The following is a 22,695-nucleotide window of genomic DNA, read 5'->3' on the forward strand; positions in this document are numbered from 1 at the left end:
TGTACAACCTTTGATACCGATACTGTTTACCAGTCAAAACGATGTGTGTTTGCTAACTCCTGAATTGTGTCATGTTTGCACGGAGAACATTCGTCATGTGAAATGTGACTGCCTAGCATTCTGTTGGTTGGGTTTGTTTCGTTTGCTCTTCTGGGAGAACCTTTATTGTAGTCATCTTGGTTATATGCTTACTATTAGGTAAATTGTGGTTTAAGAACTAGAAATACTATAGTCTATTATTTTTACATGTGCCATGAAAGGAAAATCAGGGTTAAAAATTTAAGTTTTACTTGCTTTATTTTCTAGGGTCCTGTTAAGACACTCTGAGAAACAAATATTAGTCCTATTGTTGAATCATTAATTGTAGTGAAAAAATCTTGTGTAGTGAAAATAAATTTTTTATTTATGACATAAAAATTATACATGTTTAAGGTGTACAAGGTGGTGTTTTGATCTATGTGTACATTGTGAAATAATTACCACAAAACATCTCTATCACTTCCCATAATTACCTTTTTGTTGATGTCAGCACACTTGAGGTCTACTCTCATAGCAAATTTCAAGTATATACTACATCATTATTAACTGTAGTCACCATGCTGTACATTAGATTTCCAGAACGAAATCCTCTTTTAACTGAAAGGTTGTATCCTGTGATCAATATCTTCCCTTTTCCCCTACCTCCCAGCCATTGGTAACCACCATTTTCTGTTACTAAGAGTTGACTTCTTGTTTTGTTTTGAAGATTCCACAAATAAATGAGATTATGCATATTTGTCTTTCTGTGTCTTTTATTTCACTTAGCATAATTTCCTCCAGGTGTATCCATGTTGTCGAATTTGGCAAGATTTCATTTTTTTAAGCTGATGAAAAGTATTTTAATTTGCTCTTTGTAACTATAAGCAAAACAAAAAATTTGATACTTCCTGGGTCAAGGTTTTGAGCATCATATATACTTTTTAAAAAGCCTGTAGACCATTTTGTTTTCAGCTGGTTAACTGTGGATAACTGTGGATTAGTCATACGGGGTCATGTGGGAGGGGGTCATTGGAGAACTGCAGTGTCTTCCACCCTTCATTGTAGGGATTGCCCTAGCACGTTTTCCTGTGCTAGGATGCGGTAGGACCCTATCAGCCAAGAACCCATTCCTAGTCCGTGAGCAGGCTTTAGCTTCCTTTTCCCCACAGGTGTGTGTTTATAAAATGTCAATATTTAGGCTTACTATCAGTGAAAAAAGAAAGTAAAACTAGCATATGTTTCTTCTTATGAGTAATTAGTTACGGCAATTTTTAATATTCTAGGAGTGCGCACACACTTCTTCATAATACTTTATTTCTTAAGTTATCATCAGGCCAATAATGGTTATATATTATGTATGTAAATTATGACCAGTGTATTTTAATATTTTATACAAGTATTAGTGAGGGCATTGAATATTTACTGTGTTTCTCATAGTGATTGTAGACAGTTCCCCCTACTGTTTATGGCAGACTGGAAAAAAATACTAAAGTTAATTTTGCTTGGTATAATATCAGCCACTTCATTTTACCATTAGCTGGCATATATAGTCAGAGAATGATTTAATTCAGGTGTTTGATTTTAGTTACGATGAAAGCAAATGTATGGTTGGAGCAAGAAGGGAGGGATAATGTAGAAATACAACAATATTCATTTAAGAAAAAAGATTGTGATTTTTTAAAGCTCCAAACAAATGTTGCATTCCGAGTCCTTTAATTATAAAATTGTAGCTGTTCTAAATTTCGTATTCTTCAAGCCATGTGGCAGAGGGTCTCTAGCTACTTTTTGGGGGGAGGAGTGGAAAATGGAGGTGGAGGTGACAGTGCTTGGGGACAGTCAGAAATTAGAGATGCAGCCTGAGGTCTGTCTGGATACTCATATGCTGGTCAGAGGTCCTACACAGAGAATTTCCAAGAAAGCCGGAGTATTTCATTTGCTGAAAGATTCAGGAAAGTGTCTGGAGGCTTATTTTGGCGGATACTGAAGACAGCCATTGTGTCAGAACCATTTATTAAATCAGTAATTCTCTTCCCATGGGCTAAAACCCAGCAGTTTTCACTGTTAAGTCATCATACTCTCCAAGATCCATGTCAGGATTTTCAAATCTGTTCCCATCATCTTTCCTACTCCTTATGAATAAAATACTGATTTGATTTAAAAAATAGTAGCTGTTTTACATTATCATTCTGTTTATTCTCTCTCTTATATCATAGAGTTAATTGTAGAACTTCTGTTGGAAAATACAAGTGTCTTGAAAAAAATGATTAATTGAGAACAACAGAAATATTGCTCATTTTCAGTACTGTCATACTGTTACCACATATCAATTGAAAAAGGTTATTATAATAGACATGAGATTGATTGAGAAGGGATATTTATATCCTTTGGCAGGAAGATCCCAGAGTTTATTTTCTTCCTTACTCTTAATTTTTGCAGCTCACCTTTTTCTTTAGATTCACATGACTCTCAAATATGTGAAGGTATTACCTCAAAACATTAGCTAAGCTGTGTGTACAATTGCTGGGCCCTCAATCTTTTATTGGGGGTACAGGAGAAGTGTGGTTGGGGAGAAGTTGGTAGTGTGGTGGTTGGGATTCTCAAAAAATCTCCCCAGATTATGAAATTTTGTTTAGGTCACTTGCACTTTTATGGCTTACCTTGACCATATTTTCAGGTTCTCTGAAGAGCATCTAGCTGAGGTATGCTGCTTTGAAAGATGAGGAGGGGTGGGATCTTAGTTGGTATAGGCTTGGTCCTGACTTCTATGAAACTCAAATATTTATACTAGTAAACCACCTTTCGAATCCTGAGTTTCATTACAGTCAGACCTTGGTTTTGCATGTCTGGGTTCTCGAGTAATTCAGTTCTTGACCAAGTTGTTCATGGAAAAAAATATCTCAATTGTTTAAGAAAACTTTGGGTTTTGATTCTTGACCTGACAACCCCTTTCATGCTGATAACTATATGATCAGTCATGTGTCTCTCAGGCAACAAAGATTCAGTTTCGAACAAATCATTTCTCAAACAGTCTTTTGGAACAAATTTAAGTTTGAGAACTGAGGTTCCATTGTATTTTCTAGTTGTTGCATCTGGGCATTGTGGCTTCTGCCCATAACAAGTGGAAGGACTCCCAGCCATCTGGGGATATGAGGTGATTGCATGGGCACCCTCTGGGGTTGGCATTTCTATTCTTTTTGAATTTTGTTGTTGTTTAAGTACAGTTGTCTACATTTCCCCTCACCACTCCCCGCAACCCCAGCCATCCCCACTTCCCACCCTTGATCCTACCCCCCTTTGATTTTGTCCATGTGTCCTTTATACATGTTCCTGAAAACTCTTCCCCTTCTTTCCCCCATTATCCCTTCCCACCTCCCTTCTATTACTGTCAGTTTGTTAATAAGGGCTTGGTGATGATGAATTCCCTTCACTTGACCTTATCTGGGAAGTACTTTATCTGCTTTTCCATTCTAAATGACAGCTTTGCTGGATAGGGTAATCTTGGATCTAGGTCCTTGCCTTTCATGACTTTGAATACTTCTTTCCAGCCCCTTCTTGCCTGCAAAGTTTCTTTTGAGAAATCAGCTGACAGTGTTATGGAACTCCTTTGTAGATAACTGTCTCCTTTTCTCTTGCTGCTTTTAAGATTCTCTCCTTATCTTTAATCTTGGGAAATGTAATTCTGATGTGCCTTGGTGTGTGCTTCCTTGGGTCTAACTTCTTTGGGACTCTCTGGGCTTCCTGGACTTCCTGGAAGTCTATTTCCTTTGCCAGATTGGGGAAGTTTTCCTTCATTATTTGTTGAAATAGGTTTTCACTTTCTTGCTCTTCCTCTTCTCCTTCTGGCACCCTATGATTCAGATGTTGGGATGTTTAAAGTTGTCCCCGAGGCTCCTAAGCCTCTCCTCATATTTTTGAATTCTTGTTTCTAAATTCTGTTCTGGTTGAATGTTTCTTTCTTCCTTCTGGTCCAAACTGTTGATTTGAATCATGGTTTCCTTCCCTTCATTGTTGGTTCCCTATACATTTTGTTTTATTTCACTTTTCATACCTTTCATTTTTTGTTTGTCCTGTGATCATACTCAACCACTTCTGTGAGCATCCTGATCACCAGTGTTTTGAACTATGCATCTGAGAGGTTGGCTATCTCTTTGTAGCTTAGTTGTATTTTTTCTGGAGCTTTGATCTGTTCTTTCATTTGGGCCATTTTTAAAATCTCAGTGCAACTTTTAGTAGTAAGGGCTGGAGCCTTAGGTATTTGCCAGTGTAGGGCAACCCACTTGGCTTTGTTGTGGAACTGTATGTGGGGGAGGGGTCCGAGAGGGAACAATGTCACTTGCTCTACTCTCAGCTGGTTTTCAGTCACTTCCCCCACTACCCACAATCAAAGTGGGCCCTTCTGGAGCTGATGCCCGTGTGGGTGGGTTTGTGTACATTCTCGGACCCTGCGGGTCTCTCCAATGAACTCTCCTGTGAGGCTGAGAGTTTCTCCCACGACTCAACGCCCACAGGTTTTTTTTAGCCAGAGGTTTTGAGGTTTTATTTCCCTGTGCTGGAACCCTGGGTTGTGCGGTCTGTCTTGCTCCCCAGTTGTTCCTCCTGGTTTATCTGCAGTCAGATGTGAGGCTGCCACCTTGCTCACCCCGGTCCTCCAGCTGCTTGCCTTGCTGTGAGTCCTCTCCGCCCCTCCTACCAGTCTGGATGAATGTTTCTTCTTTAACTCCTTGGTTTTCAGGCTTCCATACAGTTTGATATTCTGTCAGTTCTGGTTATTTTTGTTTTTAAATTTGTTGTTCCTCTTTTGGTTGTGCGAGGAGGTGCAATGTGTCTGTCTACCTACGCCTCTATCTTGGCTGGAAGTCCTCTGGGGTTGGCATTTCTTTAACTGGCATAACTGCCCTTCTGTGGGTTGGCCAAAAAGTTCATACAGTTTTTTCTGTTTGATGGCTCTAGTAGTGTTTAGTTGTCTTTAACTTCTTCCAAAACAGTTTTGTTAGATTGTATTGTGACAGGTGCCGTATCAGTGTGCATTTTAAAAACACTTATCAAAATTGGTGAATTCTTGTGTGGCCATTTTAATATTGAAGATGGAAGAAAATATCCATTTTTTTGGCATATTATGCTTTATTATTTTAAGGAAGGTAAAAATGCAATTGAAATGCAAAAGAATATTTGTGCAGTGTATGGACAAGGTGCTGTGACTGCTTGAATGTGTCAAAAATGGTTTGCAAAGTTTTGTGCTGGAGATTTGTACAGTGCTCCATGGTGGGGTAGACCAGTTGAAGTTGATAGTGAGCAAATCGACACCTTGATTGAGAGCAGTCATCATTATACCATTTGGAAGATAACCAACATATTCAAAATATCCAAATCAATAAAATTATTGGTAAAAATGAGAAATGTGTGTCTTTTATTTTATGGAAAAAACTAAATGGACTTTTGGTCAACCCAATATTTCCAAGCTGTGTTTTGTATCCTTTTATGAGTGGAAGTTAAGAGGGGTCGGGTAGTACTACTTGGTATGCAGGCCGCTGGGCTAATTCTTGGTCTGGCAATTTTGTGAACATATGGGAACCATCACATCCATAAAGTTGTTATTTAGGTTTCAGAAAGGGAGAAAGGAGAACTTTAAAGTGTTTTAGAGCTAGTAACTACAGAAAGCATTTACCACTCCTAAGCCTGGGAAAAAACAAAGAGAAGAGTTTGAATTTATTAAAATTTAGAAACTTGGGAGAAGTAACCCCAGCTGGGATCCAGACCTCTGAAGAGATTCTGGTCCTCTAGGGAGTGGGGTGATGACTAAGCTGGTTCTCTCAGTGTGAGATAAACTGCAACTTGGATGAATGTGCTACAGAAATGTTGGGTGATGCAGGCACCTCCGGCCCAAGAGGCCTGGGAAAGGCAAGTCTCCTCTTGCAGCTTCCCTTTAACACCCCACCACTCCCACCCAACACACACACCTGCAGCGTTTAACAGGGAGTCTGTGGCAAAGCAGAAATGTGATTTACAGAGTCCCAGCCCCAGAACCACAAAGTATAGAAGGATAAGTGGAGAAAATTACACTAATTTACATCCAGCAGAGATGCACATTTCCCAGTGTAGAGTTTCTTAAAAATATATTTTATTGATTATGCTGTTACTGTTGTCCCAGTTTCCCCCTTTGCCCAGTACCCCCGCCCCCCGCATTCCCTCCAGCAGTCCCCTCCCTTAGTTCATGTCCATAGGTCATGCATATAAGTTCTTTGTCTACTTCATTTCCTATGCTGTTAACAAACCCTTATTCTGTACCTACCAATTTGTACTTCTTATTCCCTGCACTTTTTCCGCTATTGTCCCCCTTCCCCCTCACTGCTGATAACCTTTCAAATGATCTCCATATCCATGGTTCTGTTTATGTTCTGCTTGTTTGTTAACAAGTTTTTTAGATTTAATTGTTGATAGTTGTGAATTTGCTGTCATTTTAATGTTCGTAGTTTTGGTCTTTTTCTAAATACAGTTACCTGTAACATTTCTTAACATAATGGCTTGGGGATGATGAACTCCTTTAGTTTTACCTTGTCTGGGAAGCACTTTATCTGCCCTTCTATTCTAAATGATAGCTTTGCTGGATAGAGTAATCTAGGTTGTAGGTCCTGCTCTTCATCACTTTGAATACTTCTTGCCAGTCCATTCCTGCCTATGAAGTGTCTTTTGAGAAATCAGCTGATAGTCTTATGGGAACACCTTTGTATGTAAGTCTGCTTTTCTCTTGCTGTTTTTAAGATTCTCTCTTTAACCTTTAGCATTTTCATAATGATGTGTCTTCATGTGGTCTTCTTTGGGTCCAACTTGTTTTGTGCTTCTTGGACTTGTATGTCTATTTCCTTCACCAGATTAGGGGAAGTTTTCTTCCATTATTTTTTCAAATAAGTTTTCAATTTCTTGCTTTTCCTCTTCTCCTTCTGGCAACCATATGATTTGGATGTTGGTACGTTTGGAGATGTCCCAGAGGCTCCTTATTCTATCCTTGCTTTTTGAATTCTTTTTTCTTCTTGCTGTTCTGATTGAATGCTTATTTCTTCCTTATGTTCCTAATCATTGGTTTGATTCTTGGCTTCATCCCCTCTGCTGTGATTCCCTGTAGATTTTTCTTTACTTCACTTTACATACAACCTTCTTTCTGCTTGGGTCTTTTTTATGCCGTTGCAGTACCCAGTGAGTTCTTTGACCATCCTGATAACCAGTGTTTTGAACTCTGCATCTGATCGATTGCTTATCTCCATTTCACTTAGTTCTGTTTCTGAAGTTTTCATCTGTTCATTCATTTTGGGCCTTATTTCTTTGTTTCCTCAATTTGACAGCCTCCCTGTATTTGTTTCTGTGTATTATATAGAGTTGTGCTAACTCCCTGTCTTCGTAGCGTGGCCCGTTGTAGAAAAGGCACCTGTAAATTGTGTGGGGAGGAGCCTTAAGTAATCGCCAGGATGGGGCAACCCATTTCATTGCTTTGTGGCTCTGTGAGGGGACAGTGCTTCTGCCTGGTCTCTGGAGATTGCCTGGGAGGAAGCTGTCTCCCGGCTCTCACCCTGTTGTCAGTTACTTCATTTTCTCCCCTTTTCCTCATTTGCCACTTGTGCCCTTCTAGCTGTTGCTCTGAATCCCCGAGGGGGTGGATCTGTGTAAGTCCTGATACCTTTGTGGGTCCTTTAAGAGGAGTCTCCTGAGAAACCTGCAGCTTCTTCTGCCGTCCCATCCCCCACCGGTTTTTACAGACAAGTTATGGGGACTTATCTTCCTGGTGTTGGAAACCCGGGCTGGGTGGTATGGTCGGGGGCTAGGATCGCTTGCTCCAAGGTATCCCTTCCAGTTTTTGTCCACCACATGTGAGTGTGGGACCACCTATTCCACCACCTCTCCATACCACTCTGAATCTCAGTGCCTCTTCACCTCTCCGTACCTCCACCCCTCCTACCCGTCTGGATGAATGTGGCTTCTTTAAATCCCTGGTTGTCGGACTTCCATACTGCTTGATTTCCTGATGAAGCTGAGTGATACTTGTTTTGTAGTCTCACTGTAATTTTTGCTGTAATTGTGTGTGGAGGCGAAGCTTTTTTCCGCCTATCTCCATTTTGAGCGGAAGCCCCCAGTGTAGAGTTTTTCAAGATAGAAAGCTGCCTGACCACTGGCCCAGCCCTTGAGATGTGGCAGTAGTTGGTTTGACTTTAGTCTTGCAGAATTAGAAATTTTATAAGGCTTTAAAAAATTTTTATTTACTTACATATTTATTTATTATAGAGAGGGGGGAAGGGAGATAGAAAGAGAGGAGAGAAAGGTGTCCATTGATTGCTTCTTGTATGCACCCTGACCTGCAACTGAACCTACAACCCAGGCTTGTGGCCTGCCTGAGAATCAAAGTTTTGCTTTGCAGAATGAAGCCCAACCAACTGAGCCACACAGGTCAGGCCTTAGAAGATTTTTAAAAATACTTGTTTTTATTTTGATTACGCTTAGGGGAAGGACACCTTCCCCACCTATTGCCTGACCTGTTGGTTTTTTAAAAATTGGTTATTAGTATATACTGTATAAAGAAATACCTTTGTTCTAAATCAGTTGAATCTTTCCCCACCTTTGTAGAGCCAACCCCAAATCTCAGGACAGAGCTGCATGCCTTCAAGCTAGGATATTGGAGAAGAAAAGGATTAGAGAGAGAAAAATGCCAAGGGATTCAGGCACATGGTGCTTCAGGGGTTTACCCTTTCCCCTATCCTTCTGCATCAGCTCTAAGGGTACTTCTTACAATATCAGAACAAATTAAGAAAATTTTTCTATTTTTAGCTCTCATACACCTTTTTTGGTTATAACCGTTGGGCATTCACCAAATGCGAATACATAGGTGTAAAGCACTACTAGATGCTGAGGATCCAAGTTCTAAATGTGAAGTGTGAAAAGAGCCCTTGGCTCTAAAATGGGCTTCTAGTCTGTGTTCTGCCACTTAATAAGTTCTGTGTACATTCTACAAATTTTCTTCAGAGGTGGTTCTGAGGATTAAACAAAACACATATGTGAACATTAAAGTCAGTTTTAAGGATTAATCCACACGTCAATCCTTACACTTTGGAGTTTTAACTAAATTTATCTAGCTTTCCAATTCCTTAGCCTGGAAGGCCAGTGTCCTGCCCAAGGTTTGGACATTTATCAAGTAGTTTAAGGTCTTTAGACTTCCTTTGTCTGTGATTCTAGGGTTATAAATGCTGTTTACTCAGACACAGCTCAGCCCTTTCAACAGTTTCCACAAAAGAGTCTACTAATTGCAAACATTTTGCACGTTTTGTGATTTTTATGGAAGAGTTAGGAGTTTAGCAACAAATGGCTGTAAGCCACCTCATTGGTATTTTTTCCTCTTTCTTCCCATTTATTTTGCTCAAATTTTCGAATGCCTGGTCAAACAGTATAGCTACTGCCCTCAAATCCCAACAAGTGTTCAGGTGAATAAAGAGCCTTACCTCCCCAAATTAAGACCCAGTGTCTACCCTCAGTAAGCTCAAGGTGTATATTACACGTTTTTTTCCTTTTAGGTCAACTTTATTAAGGTATAATTTACATACAATTGAATGTCCCCATTTTAATTGTACAGTTTTGAGTTTTGACAAATGTGTACAGCTGTGAACTCATTATCTCAGTAAGATTTATAAATTTCCATTACCCCAGCACAACAGTGATTAAAAGATTATACTGTTTGAAGTGTGTTTTCAATTTATATAAAAGGGATATATTTGTGTGGTATTACATACTACATCTACAGCATCTTTTCCCAATAGGCTTTGATGTGATCATTATTTCGGGAGGTGTAATTCTGAGCACATACCCAGTTTTTTCAAATACATTCAAAGAGGTGGAACTGTTACAGGATGGGCCAGTTTGCAGTCGCAAGCAGCCATGCTTATAGAGTAGTTTTCTCCACAACACTAAATAGCATTGCTTTTTATCTTTGTCTATTCTGAGTTTTAGGGATTGTTTTGATGATAATGAACCATTGTTGTTTTCAAAATAGAGTTACTCAAATACTTAATTTTCTTAGGTAGTTTTATTTAAAAACACTTTGTTGACTTTTTTGATTAGTTATAAAATGCAACAAAAAAGTACTCATTAAGAAAATGTCTTAAGCCTCTGTTTACTTGGACAATTTAAATCAGTTATTTTATGATTTTGTAACCTGTTATTTTTGTTCAGGTGCAGTTTTATATAATATCTTATTAGCTGCTATTGGTAGCAAGCCCCAAGGTCCAGCATTCATATTCTTTAAGTGTATTATTGCATTGTTTCAGGGACTCTGGCTGTTTACATAAAGAGGATGAATTTGACCCAATATTATTGTACACAGATGTTCTTTCATATAATGTGTCTGCACCAGTATGAGTATTTGTGTCTCTTTCAGTTATACAGGCATACCTTGTTCTGTTGTGTTTTGCTTTATTGCACTTACAAAACACAGGTGTTGTTTTTTATAAATTGAAGGCAAGAAGAGATTACGACTTGCTTTATTATGAGACTCACTTGATTGCTGCGGTCTGGAACTGAAGCCAAATATCTGTAAGGTTACCTGTCTTAAAACTGAGTTGTCTGGGTCGTTTCCTGCTCTGGCTCAGTAGCACAGGACAAAATAATCATCTGAAATTGTAGAAGAATAAAAAATATGCTGAGTTATATACTCCAGCTGGATCTCTTAAGATTATTTAACTTTCAAACCATATTGATATTCTATGAAATACTAAAATTTCTAATCGTGTGTTGATTTGGTTTCTTAAGCAATATCATTTCAAATTCTTCTAAAAACCTTGAAGTAAAGGATTAAATTTTAATGTGCTAACTACTCAGTATTGAGCAAATGATTATTATTAAAATAGAGGCAAATGACTCATCATCAAAGCTGCTAATGGGCCAAAGAAACCTAAGCTTGATATGTCAGTTACTTAGTTTCTGGTCCTTTAAGTGCACAATCTGTAGGGAAGGTATCAAAGGCAAGGCTTTTGAGCAAAAGTAAGAAATAGTTTGTGAAGATTGGGTTTGGAATTTTAAAAAGCCCTATTTCTTTGCATACTCCTGCCATTTACAGCCACCATCTGTAAGGCCTTGGACCTAACCTTTTTGGAAGTTCTTGGAGTTAACATCTGTTCATTCAGCTGGTATGGAATGTAAGACACTATGGTGCTCAGCATTGAGACTGCAAACATTAGACCTGGGCATCGATGTATAGGAATTAGTATAGCTGGGGAGACAGTAGGGAGGCAAAGTGTGTAAGAGATCTACAGAAGGTGTGCCCCTACTTTCCAGCAGTGTTAATAGCATTTAGCCAGTTGCTTACCTTTTAATGAACAGTTGGCTTTCAAAATTGTAGAAATGCTGCTTTGTGGGCAAAATATTATTTTATGGCTTAAATGGCTTAGGTCTTCTGATTCTCAATAGCAAAAGGATTTGGGGAGCACAGAATCTGGGGCTGGGATCTCTAGGCTTGACTTCTAGCTCAGCCAAACACTAGCTTGGACATCCTCACTTGACTTTCTTCTTTTTATCTGCTTAATATACTAATCTAGCTCCAAGGTGGCAGAGAATAGGTTTTATCGTAATACTGAACGATATTTTGTATTTAATTTTGCAAAGATGCTGTTTCGCCATAATCTTAAAAAAGAATTAATGTCTTTCCAGTATGGGAAAACTATTTGTTTATGTACTAGTCCCACAAAATAGGTAACATTAAACAACCTTCTGAAGTGGGGCATAGATTCTTAAAACACAGTTAATGCCCGTTTATCAACTCTGGGTAGGAAAATGGGATGCTTGGGGTAAATATATATCGATTTTTAAAGAATTATATATAATCAACTTTCCATGAGTTAGACAGTAATAAAGTTGATTCTTATAGCTGCTAGACTGGTTTTATTTTGTAATCCAGAGTATTTAGGATTTTTCACTGCACAACTTTAGGGAGTGTGATTCATACAGACTGATGCGAATGGTCCTCTCTTGGTTGGGGCTGTCCAGTGTGGCAGACTTGTCAAAGGAAGCCTGTTTTGGAGGAGGAAGAAACCCTGATATCTGATTGCTTCCCAATTACTCTTAGTATGCAGAATGTGAAAAAACTAATCCTTCTTTCCTGGTGGTTTGGGTTTTGGACAAAATTATGTAATTGGCACAATTAGTTTGCAAATGAGGAACAACTATAACTTGTTTTTATTTGCCTCACTGAAAATTTCAACCGCTGTGCTTCCATTTGTCTTGTTTGTTAGTGTAAACATAGGCTTTCCTATTAAGTTTGTTATGATTACCACATTTAAAACCTGAAATTATTAGTGATCAAGGAAAAGGACTGAGGAACTAATACGTGGTAACTGTAAAAGTATAGCCACTGGCTTGTAGGCCAGGAGAAGTGCCTGCTTATGCCATATGGCTTGCAAAGCATATTGATTCATTTACCTAGAAAGCAGCCAGGAAAGCAGAGTGCAATGACAGAGTAAGTGAAAAATATATAAACATATTAAACTTTTTAAGGGCTTTTGTCTTTATCAGAACAAAATATAAACATACTAGAATGTTAACTAGATTTTGATTATTAGGAGTATGGCTAATTTTAAGTAGATTTTATATTTCTATAATCAGGTGAGAAAAGAAAAACCTGGGAACAATGCAGGTACCATTAGCAAAAATTTCTTCCTTACTTGGGTATTGCCCCTTGGCATAGATGTTGGGGGTACAGTCTGTAATATTCTGTGCTCAACAAGGAAGGTGAAATATTAAACAGTAATCAAGTTTAAAGAGTATTACAAAAGGGCACCTTCCAGTAGAAAGGAACATAGCAGTAAGGTTTAACTCATGCCAGTAATAAAACATTCGGTCACTTTTAGTGCTAGAGAGGACCTTTGAAATGTTCAAGGGACGAAATTTTAGAGGGCTGGGGAGGTAAATGAATTTGTATGGTTGCATAACAAATTGGTACAATTAGAATACGGATTAAATTCAGACATTCTAGCTCTCACTTTTTTCCCTAGTAGGTACACCCAGTTGAAGTTAGTCCTCTAAGGTGAAATTAATTCCCTCTTTCAAGGCTCTTACACTAGGTAGAAGTTCTTTGATAAAGAGGTTAGCTGGCTTTAGTGTTCTCCTTTGACCCCATTTAATCACAGGAAGATATTTAGCTTCTTAATCTCGTCTCACACTCTATTAACTCTGTTTATTCACTTCCATATCTGGTTTAGACTTTGTATTTTTAGCAAGCAGTGGAAGGCAACTTTGTACATAGAAATAATATTGAGTTTTTAGGTACCTCATACAATCTTAAGGAGCACCAAAGAAAGAGGCAGCCAGGAATAAGGCTCAGAATCATACCATAGTGGAGGCTGCTGGAATTGTGGGCAACACACCCTGCAGTGTGATTACTGATGCTGAGTACAGGATGCTCCACTAGAACCTCTCCCGTTACTGTCTAAGGTAACTACTGCTGTGCTCTCCAGAATGGATTCTTTTGTAGTTAGCTTCTGATGCACAGGTTTTGCCTGAGCCTAGATCTCACAAGCTTAGCTATAAGAGAGTTAGGATAAAAGACTAAAGCTTCTAGTGAGGGAGGTGGGAAACTGCAAAGGTTGGAGGGAGGGGTGTTATTCCCAGACAAGGGTGTTCCAGCTGTAGGTTGGTCAAAAGAAATGTTCTCTTCAAACTTCATTTTGCCTAATGCTCTCTGTGACCATAGATAAGTTTTTCTGTTTTCTGCAACAGTTACTTCAAATTCTCACATACTCTTAAGTTCCTAACTCTAGTGTTACATTAAGGAAGGGAAGGAAAGATAAGAACAAATGGGGGAATTTTTACCATTGCTTAACAGTAGGCAGATTTATAAGACAGATGACTGAAATTACACATAGGGCCTTAAAATGAGTTATCAACTTTAAATAACCAGTTAAAATTTTAAGAGAGAAAGAAACCCACAATCTAGGTTATTTGTAATTTAAAAGCTGATTTTTTTTTAAGTACAAATTCACTGGTTTTGTTAATGCATCACTTATAATTTTAGTGTACACCATACAAAAAAGGGCATTTGAAAAATTGCTCTAATTTTCAATCAGGATGAATACAGAAGACCTTTCTTCTCCCACCTGCTAAGTAACATACTTCCTCCCAGAATCTAACATGCCAATTTTTTAAAAATACTTTCTGGTTGGTTGTTAACAGTGCCTTAATGCCCCTTACACGGCAGCACTGTGAAAAGTGTTACTAAGCTAGGCCCCCTCTTCATTCAGAGTTCTAAGACATTATTCAAATCACTATAAAAGCTTGTTTTTATTTTTTTGAGCTGATGCTAAGGAAACTCTAGGCTATGAAGGGTTATATCATCTGTCAAATCAGAAACTAAGAGAAAATGAAGAAGCTTAGCTTCCATGAGTCTACCTATTAAAGCACTGGGTATTCAGAAGACATTCTTTACCACCAGGAATTTCATGAGTGTGTTATGAAGGAGTAGTTGGCACTGTCTTTAACTGTGATCCCAGTAGTTAGAAATCTTTGAAAAAAACAAGAAAAAAAAGATGGAGATGTAAAGTTCTTAACTTTTCAGAAAACTTAAAATATCTTTAGGAATAAACAAGAACATAATATACCGTCAATTTAGTGTTCATATAGTGCATCCTAAAAAAAACCTGTGCATCCCTAAGTCATACCCTATACCTCCTCTAAGACCTTGACATACTCATTCTAAATGTATCTTTCAAAAACTGACTTTTATGCATACTTTATACTCACAGTGAAGTAAGTTCCTGGGGTAGGGAACTCTGTGTTACTCTTCCTTTGAGTTACTTAATACTGAAACGCTGTGTACAAAATAAGCAATTAATAGATAATTCCAGGTCACCATAGTATATACCAGTGTTCAATCAAAGCAGATTTTTTAAAAAATTTCACTTACCTTTATAAGACTATACTTCTTCAGTTGCAGTCCCAAAAGAAAAGGGGTGGGAGGAATGACACTATGGCTTAAATTAATTGACCTCTTTTGTAAAACACTTCTTCATGTTTAATGTAGGACTGAAAAATAGCTCTTTCTTAACTTCCATCCTATTTACTGTCCTGCTAAACATTTAACATTTACTGCCTTTTTGTTAATTGTCTTTCTATAACCCATTGAGATTAAGAAAATAAGTTCTGAAGCCGGACTGAATAGAGCTCAGTAGCCTGAATTTCAGTCTTACTCTACCACTTGCTAGCTTTGGTTATACTCTTGAGTGGTTACTCCTGCTTCCTCATTTTCCTCATTTGTAAAATGGGTATGAGGATTAAATGATTCAATGATACATGCAGAGCACTTAAGTCAGTATTTGGCACTGTTTTTATTGTTACTTGAGCTTCTCTTGATTTTCTGCATATCCCGGAATAGTACTTGATAATTGCATAGAGCCCTGACTTAAAGGAATTTACAAACTAGTGGTGGGAGGGGGGAGGAAAAGACTACATACAATATAACCTGATGTGTTTAGTGGGACAGAAGAATTGGGGAGTGATAGAAAAGGAAATCAAGGAATCTATCCTAACTTTTCCTTGTTAAAGGCACTGTTTGTTAGGATTTTCAGATTTTTGTTCACTGTCAGTGATTGGAATAATCTTAAACGCCACTCCTGGGGTAGAAGTTAACCAACTGATACAGCAGGTATAGTGATCCTCACCAGCTCTGTGCAGTACCTAAGCATGCATACATTTATTCATTAAACAAGCATTTATTTAGCATTTAGCACCACCATGTGCTAGCTGGAGTTCTCATCTCTAAATCGTTTAGGGCCTGACAAGTAAACCAACAATTAATGTGCTAGTTATAGTAAGAGGAGTGGTGGTAATGCACATTAAACTGGAAGTACGAGGGAGACTTCCTGACTAATTCAGATCTGAGAAACAATTTGGTTAGATATTCTTAGCCTTTCAGAAATCCCTCTCTGGCTTCCAGGTCTCCGTTCTCTTCACTGAACTATGCCGGAGCATTGATCTAGTCTTGGGGTGAGGGGAAGAATTAGAACTTAAGAGATTACTAGCCCAAGTCATCCTGTCCCATCTCTTGGAATACAGAGTACTTTCCTGTTACTCTTCAATTCGACTGGAAATAGAGCATTTCAACAAAGAGATACCTTGATCTAAAATCTTCTGAGACTGAGACTTTGAAACAGGTTCCTCCCTTTTTTTCCCTCTGAATCTGCCTACCACTTAAAAAATCAGGAGGTGTGATTATGTGGGAGAGAGAAAAAAGAAAAAAGAAGGTATGCCTTGAGAAATATTATTCCCATCTGATTTTAGGATAAGCAATTTTTTTAAAGTTAGTGAATTAGGGTAAAATAACATTAGCATCAGTTTTTTCATTTACAAAGGAAATAGGGTTGAAATAAGATGATGACTTAACATCCACTAGGGGGTAGTGTGGACTGTAAAAATAAAAATTATTCCTCAAGGATTAAGCCTTACTTTATAACGCAGTTGCCTTATTTGAATTAATTTTTGTCCGTGTAGTTTTCTTGAAATTACTACAAGTCATTTTCAAATACAGTCTTGTGACTGTACCAAACAAAAACACTACATCCATGTTACAGTGATACAGGTGTTCTGATATTACTTTTTGAGAAGAATTTTTTGAGGGGAAATAGTGATACTAAAGTTTTTCTACCAAATTTTACTCACTGTATGAAATAAGGTAAATTATTTTCAATGACCTGTAAGTAATATCATTATAACAAGATTGTTATGTGTTTTAACTGTCATGTATAGTAGATACTAGCCCTGTGTGGCTCTTGAGCAGTTGAAATGTGGCTAGGTCCAATTGACGTGCTGTAAGTATAAATTACTGTATTTTGCTGTGAATAGTGTGCTCCTGTGTATAATGTGCACCCACATTTTTGTGCACACTATACATGGGATTATTATACCCACGGTATGTAATCATTACACATGGCAAAATACAGTATACACTGAATTTTGAAGATTTAGTATGAAAAGGGGTTGTAAAATACATCATTCATAATTTTTATATTGATTACTTATTGAAATGATACTATCTTGAATTACCTTTTTACTTTTTAATGGGACTTGCATTATATTTTGTGTTTGACAGCATTGCTATAGGCTCTAGAGGAAAGCTTCATTGACCATTTTTATCATGGTGTACCTCTAGCTGCTGGCCTTACAGTTTATAATAAGTAGTATAGCTGGGAAATTGAGCACAACTTTGGCTCTGTTTCTAATCCCAACCAGAATACATACAGTCAGTTCTTTAATGAGGGATAATATGTTTCTAAAATTAACTGTTAAGCAAAATCATGTGATAAAAACCACAGGGCTAAAATTTTAGGGGCATGGCACTCAAAAACAGTGGTAACATTTTTAAAATGTTCACTCACATACACAGTTTGAACTTCTAGGTGCCCTTAAATAGTTTACAGTTATGTATATAATGAAAAACTGACTTTTGCTTTATTTGTAAATCCTCCAAAGGATCCTCTGTTTGCTAATATTTTAAAATCAGTTAAAAGATGTAGCCACAGCCCCGGCCAGTGTGGCTCACTTGGTTAGAGCATCGTCCCATAATCCAAAAGTTTGCAGGTTCAATTTCCAGTCAGGGCACATGCCCAAGTTGTGGGTTCTCTCCCTGGTTGGCCGGTAGGAGAGGTAACTGACCAGTGTTTCTCTAACATTGATGTTTCTTTCTCTCTCTCTCCTTCCCCCTCTTTCTAACATCAGTAAGCATGTCTTCTGGTGAGGATAAAAAAAGATGTAGTGACAGAGGTTGGAGTAGACAGAGTAGGCATCATTGAAGCATCTCTCAATTATAGAAGACTTTTGTGATAACAAAAATAATAGTTATTGATTGAATATAGTAAATAGCTCTACAGATCTTTAGATCTGTAGATCTAAAAGATCTGCAATTGGTATTATTAGTCATACATTGCAGTTTTGTTCCTCAGGATATTCTAAATGGAGAAAAACCTAATTGTTCTACAGATGATGTGTTGGGTATAGTTACAAACTGGACCAGCTTTTCTTACACACAAATTACCACTCTTTTTCTAAGACTGCTTAATTTATTATCTAAAATCTTACTGTATGATTCATTGGTTCCCCACCTTTTTGGCACCAGGGACCAGTATTGTGTGTGGAAGACAGTTTTACCACGGACTGGGGTAGGGGGGTATGGTTGGGGGACAATTCAAGCACATAACGTTGCAGCTCTCCTGTGTGCGCCTGGTTCCTAACAGGCCTGGACTGGTCTCTGGCCCAGAGGTTGGGAACCCTTGCTCATAATTCAGTCATTACCTTACAGAATGTATAAGACTTCCAATTGATTCATAACTAACACAAATTGTGTGTGTGTGTTTTTAAATAAACAAATTTATTTTGTCACAGGTCTGGTGGCTGGAAGTCTGAGATCTTGGGGCTACCATGGTTGGATGAGGACCCTCTTCTGTGTCACAGATTTTTCATTGTATCCTCATGTGACAGAAAGGGTCACAAATTGTTAATGAACTTAAAAATGGGAAAAGTCTTAGTTAATGGAGTTTAGTGACAGGATGCCAAGTATATTGTGGCATAATTCTGGGACTTGCTGTTTGAGTCACAATAAATCTATTGATAATCATATTACTTTGATGTTTTATTTCTTTTTAAAGTATTTGCAGCATGAACTGTTGTACACACATTCTGCAAGATGGATTTCCTTGAAACTTAATCTTGTTGCAGCTTAAATCCATACTCTATGTACTTCTTTTCTACTTCTTAGTGACCAATTTCCCTAACATGGTCTATGGTGCATTTTGTTCTGCATGGCTTACTCTCAGTACTACCTGGGATTCAGTCCTAGGATTGCTTTTAAACAAGTAGGATCACAAAATGCAACTAAGGGTTATTCTGTTTTCATTAAAAACAAACACTGTTACTTAATAAATCTTGAGATTTGTTATTGTGCTTTGTTCTTAACCTACATTCTTTTTTAGTTGCTTGTATATGGCTGTGGCTTTCTTGTGTGGTCCATTTGTCAAGTCCTTTTACAGCGTTATCTCATTTGCTCTTATTTGCTCTTCATAGCAACTCTGCATGAAGCTGAGGCTCAGCAATGTGAATTACTTGCTCAAAAATATAGTGAAGCAAGCGATGCAACAGGAATTTGAATTTGTTACTTTTAGACTCGAAGAAATTACACAGTACTTCACTGCCTTTCTACCAAAGAGTAGTATAAAACTAGATGTTTCGCAGTTAACCTCGTGTGAATAGTAGCAGGAAGGATTTTATTTCCTACCTAGTTCTTGCCTTTTTACAGAAAAATCTACACCAACTTCTGTGGGTGAGACTTGTCCATTTGGTGTGGATTTTATTCTTTTTTTCCATCCTGTAATTTATGCTTTAGGTTTGGAAAATTAGCGCCATGTAGTCAGATAATGTGCACCTCTTCATTGTATCAAAATCCATTAGAATTTGAGAGCATATCAGACTATTTCAGAAAGTCTTTCATACCTTAAAGCTAATTCTAGAATGTCTTCTGATGAATTCTTACAGTGTGTTGGCCAAAAAGTTCATTTACTTTTTTCTGTACCATGGTTCTAGTAGTGCTTAGTTGTCTTTAACTTCATTAGAAACAGTTTTGTTAGGGTGTCACAATTGTATTGTGACAGCTGTCATATCGGCTTGTGTTTTAAAAAAGTTATCAAAATTGGTGAATTTTTTTGCAGCCATTTTAATATTGAAGCTGGAAAGCTATGCAACATTTTTGGTGTATTATGCTTTATTTCAGGAAAGGTAAAAATGCAACTGAAACACACAAAAAAGATTTGTTCAGTGTATGGAGAGGGTGCTGTGACTGACTGAACATGTCAAAAGTGGTTTGCAGAGGTTCTTGGTACTATGGACAGTTTGGCCAAATAATTCTTTGCTATGGGGCTGTCTTAGGCATTAGAAGATATTTAGCAGCATCCCTGGCCTCTACCCACTAGAAGCCAATAGCAGGAAATGGCCAACATACTCAAAATATCCAAATCAATTAAGTTACTGGTGAAAATGAAAAATGTGTTTTTTATCTTATGGAAAAAAACATACAGACTTTTTGTCCAACCCAGTAATTTGATCAGGCCCTGTGCTATGTTTAATATGTACATTTTTTAAGAGCGTGAACTGGAGATGAGGAAATGAATGCTGTATCTCTCTGACAGTGTACTGAGTGAGAGTGATTTTGAAGCTATTTTGAGATATGATCTTGGAGGCCCTTCTGGCAGCTTTTTATAGCTTTGAGTGTTGCTGCTATTTTGTGTAATCAGGGAATGGTGTTTTCGGGGCTCTTGGACCTCAGCTTTATTTTTTTTCCAGTCTTCCTCGTTATGGCTCTCTAAAAATATGGTGACCTGGGGGGGAAAAAAGGATTGAGGTGGGGGGAGAGGTCAAAATTCAAGGAATTTTAGCATCCAGTTCTTTTTTCATTCTTTTACTCCTACTGTTCATCTTTAATATCTTTACTTTTTCCCTAGAAATGAAGACCAGGTTCTTTTGTTCTAGTTATATATTGGAGAACTTCTGAGATGGGAGAGCTTCATTATTACTTTTTGAGATTTTTAATGCTCTAAAAATGTTTTACTTTGAACCTAAAGGACATTTTTGCTGAAAGTAATTTACAGCATTTTGGTTTTTTATTTACCCTTGCTTTGGCACAATTAAAACAAAACATAGTCTTGAATTAAAGTGCTAAAGGCATTACTTTAAGTGGTTATGGGTTTAACACATTTTGAGGAAGGAGTTAGTTTTATATCTGTATCTTATGACTATTTCAGTATGTGACTGTGCTGACAAAATGATATGATGTAAGGTGCATTTTTTTTTTTTTAGGGGAAAGCAGTGTAAATACAGTATTCTCACTCATTGTTTTTCAAAGCTTAGTTACAGCAGTGTTCGAAATGTTTTTGGAAACATTTACACTTTGCCTATTCAAAATGTTGAAAATGTATTGCTAATATATACAGCACAGATACTATTGTCAGTTTGCATATTAAACATTAACACTTTTCAAGAAGAAATAAATTATAAATAGAAGTCAGATTATTTGGTCCCACACCGGAAATGATTCTTTTGTTGTTGTTGTTGTTTTGCTGTGAAGTGCACATCCTACTTTGAATAACACTGCTTTAATATTGAAGGTGAAATTCTGAGTTTATTCCTTTTTCTGTGTATTTATAATTCAGCAAGTATTTATTGAACATCTATGATGCCAGGCACTCTTTCAAATACTGAGGTTATAGCATTAAATAAAGCAGACACAAATCCCTCCTTTTATGGTACTTCCATCCTGATATAAATGACACATGTAATGTATTAGTAGTGCTGTGGAGATGAAGGAGGGGACCAAGCATAGGGAGGGTATGGGATAGGGTAGTATGGGGTTTGCAGTTTTAATTATGGAGACTTCACAAGAAGACAGATTTGAATGAAGATCTTAGGAGGTGAGGAAGTGAGCCATATAGAAATTTTGGGAAGAACAAGTGGGAAAGCCCCTGGAAGAGAGGAGTGTGCCTAGCAGGTTGAACTGCAAAGAAGCTAGTCTGACGGGAACAAAGCAGGTGGGGTGGGGGAAGCATCGCTGAATATGGATGAGTAAGAGATGGGCAGAGTGAAAGAATCTTACAAAGCCTCTTTTGGGGGGGCTGTGGAATACAGACCAGAGAGGGAGCCAGGGAGCCAGGTCAGAATCAGGGAGAACAAGTTAGGAGGCTACAGCAGAGTGCCAGGGGAGAGCTGGTGGTAGCTTGGATCAGATGTGTAGCAGTGAAGTGGTAAGAAGCAGTCCAGTCATGGGTAGATTTCAAAGTCAAGCTAACAAAATTTGCTGATCAGATTAGATGTGTGGGGTATGAAGGAAAAGATAGAATCAGTTGGAAGGATGGGTTTAAGGTTAACTGTCATGAGGAAGGTTTTTGGGGTCGGAGCAGGTTGAGGGTAGGCAGTCATGCTAAGTTTGGGGTGTTTATTAGACAGTCAAGAGGAGCTATCCAGCAGGTGGTTATGGATAGAAGGGGCACAAGATCAGGGTAGGCTCTGCAGGGTATGATTTTGGAGAGACTTCAGCAGGTACAAAAGTGTATTGCAGTATTTAAATTCATTGTGCTAGATGAGATCACTATGGAAATGTGTAGACAGTAGCCCCCAAACAGATCCTTGGCACACTTCAGCTTTGGGGTATTGGGGAGATTAGGGAGGAACCAGCTATGAGGTTGCTACCAGACAGAGCCTGGAGAGTGTGGCTACAGGAAGGAGGAGGGCAGACCATCTGGGTAAGATGTGCGTTTAGGTCAAGAAAGATGAAGATTAAACATTGGCCCTTTGGTTTAACTATGTGGGAATCATCGATGACCTGAACAAGCAGGCTAGTGGCTAAGCCTGATCGGAGAATTGTATTCAAGATATGAGGGGAGGAGAGAGATTGGAGACAAGTATATATAGATAACTTTCAAAGAGCAAAGCCATGGGGCAATAGCTGGTAGGCGGGGGGTTGTCAGGTCAAGGTCAGATTCTCCTCTTATTGGGAGAAATTACATCAAGTTTGTACAGTTTGGGGAAAGATCCACTAAAAGGGGAAAAACTGATGATTCAGGAGAGGAAAGAGATGCTAGAGCGATGTCCATGAGCAGGTGAGGAGGAGTTAAGATCTAG

The 22,695-nt window shown here is 38.1% G+C and overlaps 1 protein-coding gene across 1 annotated transcript in view; it reads left to right on the forward strand.

The window, feature by feature from the left end:
* UBE2N (ubiquitin conjugating enzyme E2 N) overlaps nt 1-22,695 on the forward strand; it is a 34,817-nt gene that overhangs the window by 9,342 nt on the left and 2,780 nt on the right. The gene's annotated exons all lie outside the window — the stretch shown is intronic.

This window comes from Desmodus rotundus, chromosome 3, assembly GCF_022682495.2.
Source record: "Desmodus rotundus isolate HL8 chromosome 3, HLdesRot8A.1, whole genome shotgun sequence".
Classification (NCBI taxonomy): domain Eukaryota; kingdom Metazoa; phylum Chordata; class Mammalia; order Chiroptera; family Phyllostomidae; genus Desmodus; species Desmodus rotundus.